Genomic DNA, 5,699 nt, shown 5'->3' with positions numbered 1-5,699 from the left:
GAGGACTGGAATCAGCAGGAATTTAGATTTTGGTGGGTGTTTGGTTAATTCCTAGCAAACACTTTGGGATTCTGCCTGTCCAGGTGTGCAGCCCTCTCCAGCAGGAGTTCATCACGGTGAATTCTGAATTAATAAAAGTCTGAGCAGTGGGTAGGCTTAGGAACATCCAAATTACAAAGGAGATTTGTCACTTCTGGGCATTAAACACAAACCACCGTGACTGGAGCTGCTTCACGTTCCTGGCCTGGAATCCCCAGCACTCTGCAGCAGCTTCTCTCAAAGGCTGTAATCCTTTCAAGCTCTATCAACCTGGAAATTGGCCCTGGCTTTTCCTACGATGCAGCTTTTCCCTAACAGCAGTTGGACTCCTGTCTTTCATGCCCAGTGAGGTTTTTTGGGAGTCTGTCCCTGCTGAAGGAGAGGAGCCATCATTCCAACAAATCCCCATGGGCAGGACTTGGGACGGCTGCTGACCCTGCTGCTGCCCTGGCCATCAGTCACTCACCTCCTCAAATGAAAGGAGAATTCTGTTTAGCTCTGAGGAGCTGGAGTAAATCAGGGACATGCACGTGCTGCCTGAGAGGCTGGAGCTTTTCCAGACTTCATCTGCAGGATGAATTGGGGAGGATTTATTCGCCCTTTCATTCCTTGACAGCTTTGCTTTCACTCATGGCAGAGGTTACAACAATCACACGGACTATTGGGGAAGTATTAGGATTAATGATTTTAGGTGTAAACTGTTTCTCCCCACTCAGAAGGTTAAGGGATAAGGAAGTGCAGCAGCTCTTGGCTTTGAGATGGGGTCTGGAAGGTGCTGTCTCTCCACAGGAGGGGTGGAGGTGCTTTCCACAAGGACCCAGGGGCTGAAGCAGCTGATGCTGGGAGACTTGTAAAGGTTTGGGCTTCAGGAACTTCACAAGGCCAAGGAACATGCAGCAGAAGGAACCTTTGGCTCATAAGTGTTGGAGAATATTTAGATGGAAAGACCTGAAATATTATTAACCCTTTAATTCTGTTTATCCAGTGGCTTCTGCCACCCAGCACTGATGGTTTCTATGCTGACTTCCCTATAGAGATAAGAAAACTTGATATTAAATACTACAGTATCTTGTTTTGCATATGATTTGAATTATTAAATGGCTTTTAAATTATTTGCTGCAGGCAAAACTGTCGCAGTATCTATTTTATCTTTTATCTGTGCAGATCATTTGAGCTCATGCTATTAGGCTCGTGTTTGCTGACTGGATAAATGTGAGGGGAGAGCCCAGAGAGAGGCTGGGAAGCTGCTCTGCTTTCAGTGTGGGAGAGAAAGGCTCCTTGCCTGTATTGACCCAGGTCCTGTTCTTTATGCTGGGGTGAGTGCAGTGTTTGTGCTGCTGTGGATCTTTAATAGGAACATGAGCCATCTTTCTTACCTCAGCAGAGCTGTGTGCAGAATTTCTTTGCTCAGAGAATGAATTTTTCCTGTCACTGCATTTAAAATGTAGGCTACAGGCATGAATGGGTTATAGGGGATGTTTGGATTTTGTTTTTACCTGGTAGCTTTTGGTTTCTGCTGGGTAGCCAAAGGGCAGCAGAGATTTTGACAGATCAGAAATTTGGCAGGGGTTCATCCCAGGAAAAATAAAGTAAATAAAATTTGGTTAAAAATGTGAAAATGGGAGAAATAAACAGTAAAGGCCTATAATGAAAGAACACGCCCTTGTACATGGTTTGTGACATCTCTTTTGGTCCATTTTTTCCATTTTTTTGCTGCCTTTTTCCTGATCTCTGTCTCTCAAGGCAGTCTCCTAAATAAACTCAGAGGCAGTTGAAGAAGGCTGTGGAAATGAGCAGGTACCTATGGCAGTAGTGCAGTCCTTATTGACTTTGGGAAGATAAGGATCAGGGCCCCTGTGTAAGTCCAATTCATACAATTACATGGAGGAGAATGAATCACTGGGGAAAGCAAACTAACTGAGAACTCTTTCAAGATGGGATTTTCAAATTGGGCCAAAAGGAAATGAGGTGTCCAGATTCCATTAAAATAGAACTGAAAGCTGGAGCATAACTCTCCCAGTGCCTTCTGATAAACAGCTCAGGAAAAGTTCATTGTGCTTGATAACCTTGAAGGTTTGTAGCTCCACTATCAGCATCAGCCCTGACATGAAAGAACGTGGAAGCCACAGAATCCCCTTCTCTGGCATTGGTCCTGAGGGATGTGTGGCACAAAACTTCCCCTGGGGGAGGAGAGGAGCACTTCAATAACTGCTAACAGCATCATTTCCCACAAAACCTGTTTGAAGCTGCTGCTCAGGGACTTGCAAACGGCCTTAAACAGCTCCTGCCATTGCAGGATCTCCTTGGGAGTGCTGTCAGTGGGGCACTTAAACATCTGCACCTTCCTTTCACTGCTCTCCAAGCCAGGCTGGTGTTCGTGTTTCTCCTGGGCAGAGCAGGAGCAGGGGCAGGAACAGCCAGGGCTCTGTGGGCTGTGCTCTCAGACTAAACCTGAGCATGGTGCTCCTCCTGTCATCTCCCTCCTCCTCCTCCTCCTCTGAGTATGCTGATCAGCAGAATCTGCTTTGCTCTGCAGTTTGTATCGATCCTGGCTCTGGGGTTCACCTGGTTCCTACCAAAACTGGCAGAGGTTTTGCCAACAGCCACTCCTGGTGCCCTGGGGGGTTGGAGGTGGCTCCCCCCTGCTCCATCCCACATTCCTGTGCTTTTCCTGCCGGGCACAGCCACAGTGATGCTCTGTAGGATGGGGACATGGACACAGCTGTGCCCAAGGGCTCGCCCTGTGCCCATGCAGGGCTCAGCTGGGGTAGAGGCTGGCCAGAGTAGCCCTCACTTGTTTATGCCAATGGTTTCAGGAATTCCATTGCAGGGCTTTGTCCTCAGCCTGATTTTCAAGGTTGCCAGCACAGAGCAAAAGGAGTTGCCTGATTTGAACTCAAATTCTTTCTTATTGCTGCTGTCCCAGATTGTCAGAGGCGATGGGGCAAGTTTATGCCCTTCCCTCTGGATCCCAGATTCCCTGAAATATTTCCAGTTTCACCCCTTCATGGAATCAGTCCCAAACTGCTGCTCTTTTCATGGCCACCTTTTGGTGCCCCAGGGAGTAATCCTGGGCAGGGCTGGAGGTTGTGTGAAAGAATTGGAGAGTTTGTGCTCCTCATTCCAAAACCATGTCCTGGGTCAGCCTTGGGTTGTGGGTGGAAATACCCTCTCAGTCCAATAAAATATGATTTAGGTGAGGAGAAGAAAAGTGGGTTTAGCTAAAATACTGCATCCCACACTTGAGTGGGTTATTTATTCTTCAGGGCACTGAAATATTTTACTATTGGGCAACCAAGGGGAAGTAACAGTGCAGAAGTTTAGTTGGGTATGAAATATCTGCTCTTACACAGCCTCTCTGAACCAGAAGCCAAATGAAAGCTAACAGTGCTTTTCCCCTCCTGTTTTCCAAGTGGCCAGTCCCAATCCCTAATTCTGAGCAAACTGGGGTGGTTTTTGTCTTCAGTGAAGAGTAGATGCAAATACATTTTGAAGGCAATTAGAGCATTTTTATTTTTGCTCACAATAAACTGCAAGCACAATGAAATTGCCAGCACAAGGTTGAAGGTTATTTACTACGATTATATGCCACATGTGATTAATCTCTTCCCCACTTTTTATTCTTTTGTTAGCAAGATTTTAAATATCCAGGGGATCTCTGCAGAATTCTGCAGGGTCAGATTAAAAGGCTGGAAATACTTAGCACAGGTGGCTGTGTGTGCAGAATGCTCTGCCTTAACAAGGTGATTTTTGCTGCTCTCTGGTGACCTGCAGCTCCCTCCAGGACTCAGCAGCAGCAGCTTCCCTGCAATCCTGCAGGTCAGCACATCCCAACAAGTGTGTGCCTCTTATCAGGCCATTTTCCCCTGCAGTCCTCCCACAGCACTGCTCTAAAAAGATGATAAATGACAGAAAAGAGAGGGAACACAGGGCCTGTCATTCCCCAGTGGAAAGGAACGTGTTAAACATTGCTTTTCTTGCTGGCTGCTGTTGGAGCTCACTGGGGAATGTGGCTCTGTCCTCCCCCATGGCCCTGTGTCCCTGTCACCTTCACTCTCACCAGTGGCTGTGCTTCTGCAGCTGCCCAGATCTGCCAGGACAGCCAGGTGAGAACAGACCAGGCCACACACACCCAGAGCAGCTGGTGAGGTCTGGGTCTGCCAGCACGGAGTGGACAACACAGGCTTGCTCAGAAGGCAAACAGAGCCCCAGATTGTCTGGAGCCAAGGATGGGAGGAGGGGGCAGAGGGAGGAAGAGCAGGATGGCTGTTTGGGAGGGCAGCCCCGTGCACAGGTCAGCTTGTGGTCCCTGAGGAACCAACACCTTGCACCCAAAGTGCTGTGTTTTCTACCTGAACCTCTGCCTGTGTTCTCTACCTGAACCTCTGCCTGTGTTCTCCACCTGAACCTCTCCCTGTGTTCTCCACCTGAACCTCTCCCTGTATTCTCCACCTGAACCTCTGCCTGTGTTCCTTACCTGAACCTCTCCCTGTGTTCTCTACCTGAACCTCTGCCTGTGTTCCTTACCTGAACCTCTGCCTGTGTTCCTTACCTGAACCTCTGCCTGTGTTCCTTACCTGAACCTCTGCCTGTGTTCTCCACCTGAACCTCTCCCTGTGTTCTCCACCTGAACCTCTGCCTGTGTTCCTTACCTGAACCCCTGTGTTCCTTACCTGAACCCCTCTGCCTGTGTGGGAGGTTCAGGTAGAGCTGTGTGGTCCTGGGAAAATGCTGCAGGAAGCTGAGGAGATGATGCAAAAGGGGCTTTGCTTTGCACCTTCTGACACCTGCCCAATGAATTATTTTCCAAAGACAATTTTATGATGTCATGCAATCTGGAAGCCAGCATTCTGTGGCCAACCTTGTCCTTAGTGTCCTTTTCTCTGGCTGAAGTTGAGTGAATCTTTGCTGCAGAAGAGATCTTGGTTTAATTCATTGTGCCTGCAGCTTTAAGGTTAGAATAGAATATAGACCAGATGATAATTATTGCTCTGAAGCTTTTCTGGAGAAGGCAGCATGAGGGAATGCCCCATTTACATTAAAAACAAACCCAGGAGAAGGTGATGAAGAAATGCTTTCACCGTGTTTCTCCTCCATGATCAAAAGACACTTGCCTAACCCCAACATCTAATTGTCACGTGATTAAAAATGCATGAGATCTCCTGAACATAGAAAAGCTTGTGTGCAGCAGCACAAATACTTGATTGAAATGCATAATTAATGCTTTCACTCAGCCTCACGTGGAAGCACAGACCAAGGGGGCAGGTTGTCCAAGGGATGGATGGGTAACTTTTTGTACCAAGGCAGCTGATTAGTCAACTTTTCACTTTTAGACAAGGAAAAAGAAGTTTGAAGCTTATCTGTAAATTTTAAGGGGACTTGGATATATTTGAGAAGCTGATGAGTTAAAAAACTTCACACAGCCCCAGGCACATCTGTGATTTGAACAATTAACTTTTACTTACCAAGAACTTTTTTGGTGTGTAAAAATATGTAACAATTGCACATTGAAAGCGGTGATAAAGTGTAGAAACTGCTGTGCTTGCTGCTGAGGGGAGTTGTGTGCTGTGACCTCGTGTTCCCCAGAGCCCACCCTGCTCTTGACTCACGTGCAGAACTTCCAGGGATTCAGAAAAGACAACGCACAACATTTCCATAGG

Source organism: Agelaius phoeniceus, chromosome 11 (assembly GCF_051311805.1).
Source record: "Agelaius phoeniceus isolate bAgePho1 chromosome 11, bAgePho1.hap1, whole genome shotgun sequence".
In the NCBI taxonomy this organism is placed as follows: Eukaryota; Metazoa; Chordata; class Aves; order Passeriformes; family Icteridae; genus Agelaius; species Agelaius phoeniceus.
This window is presented reverse-complemented; position numbering follows the sequence as displayed.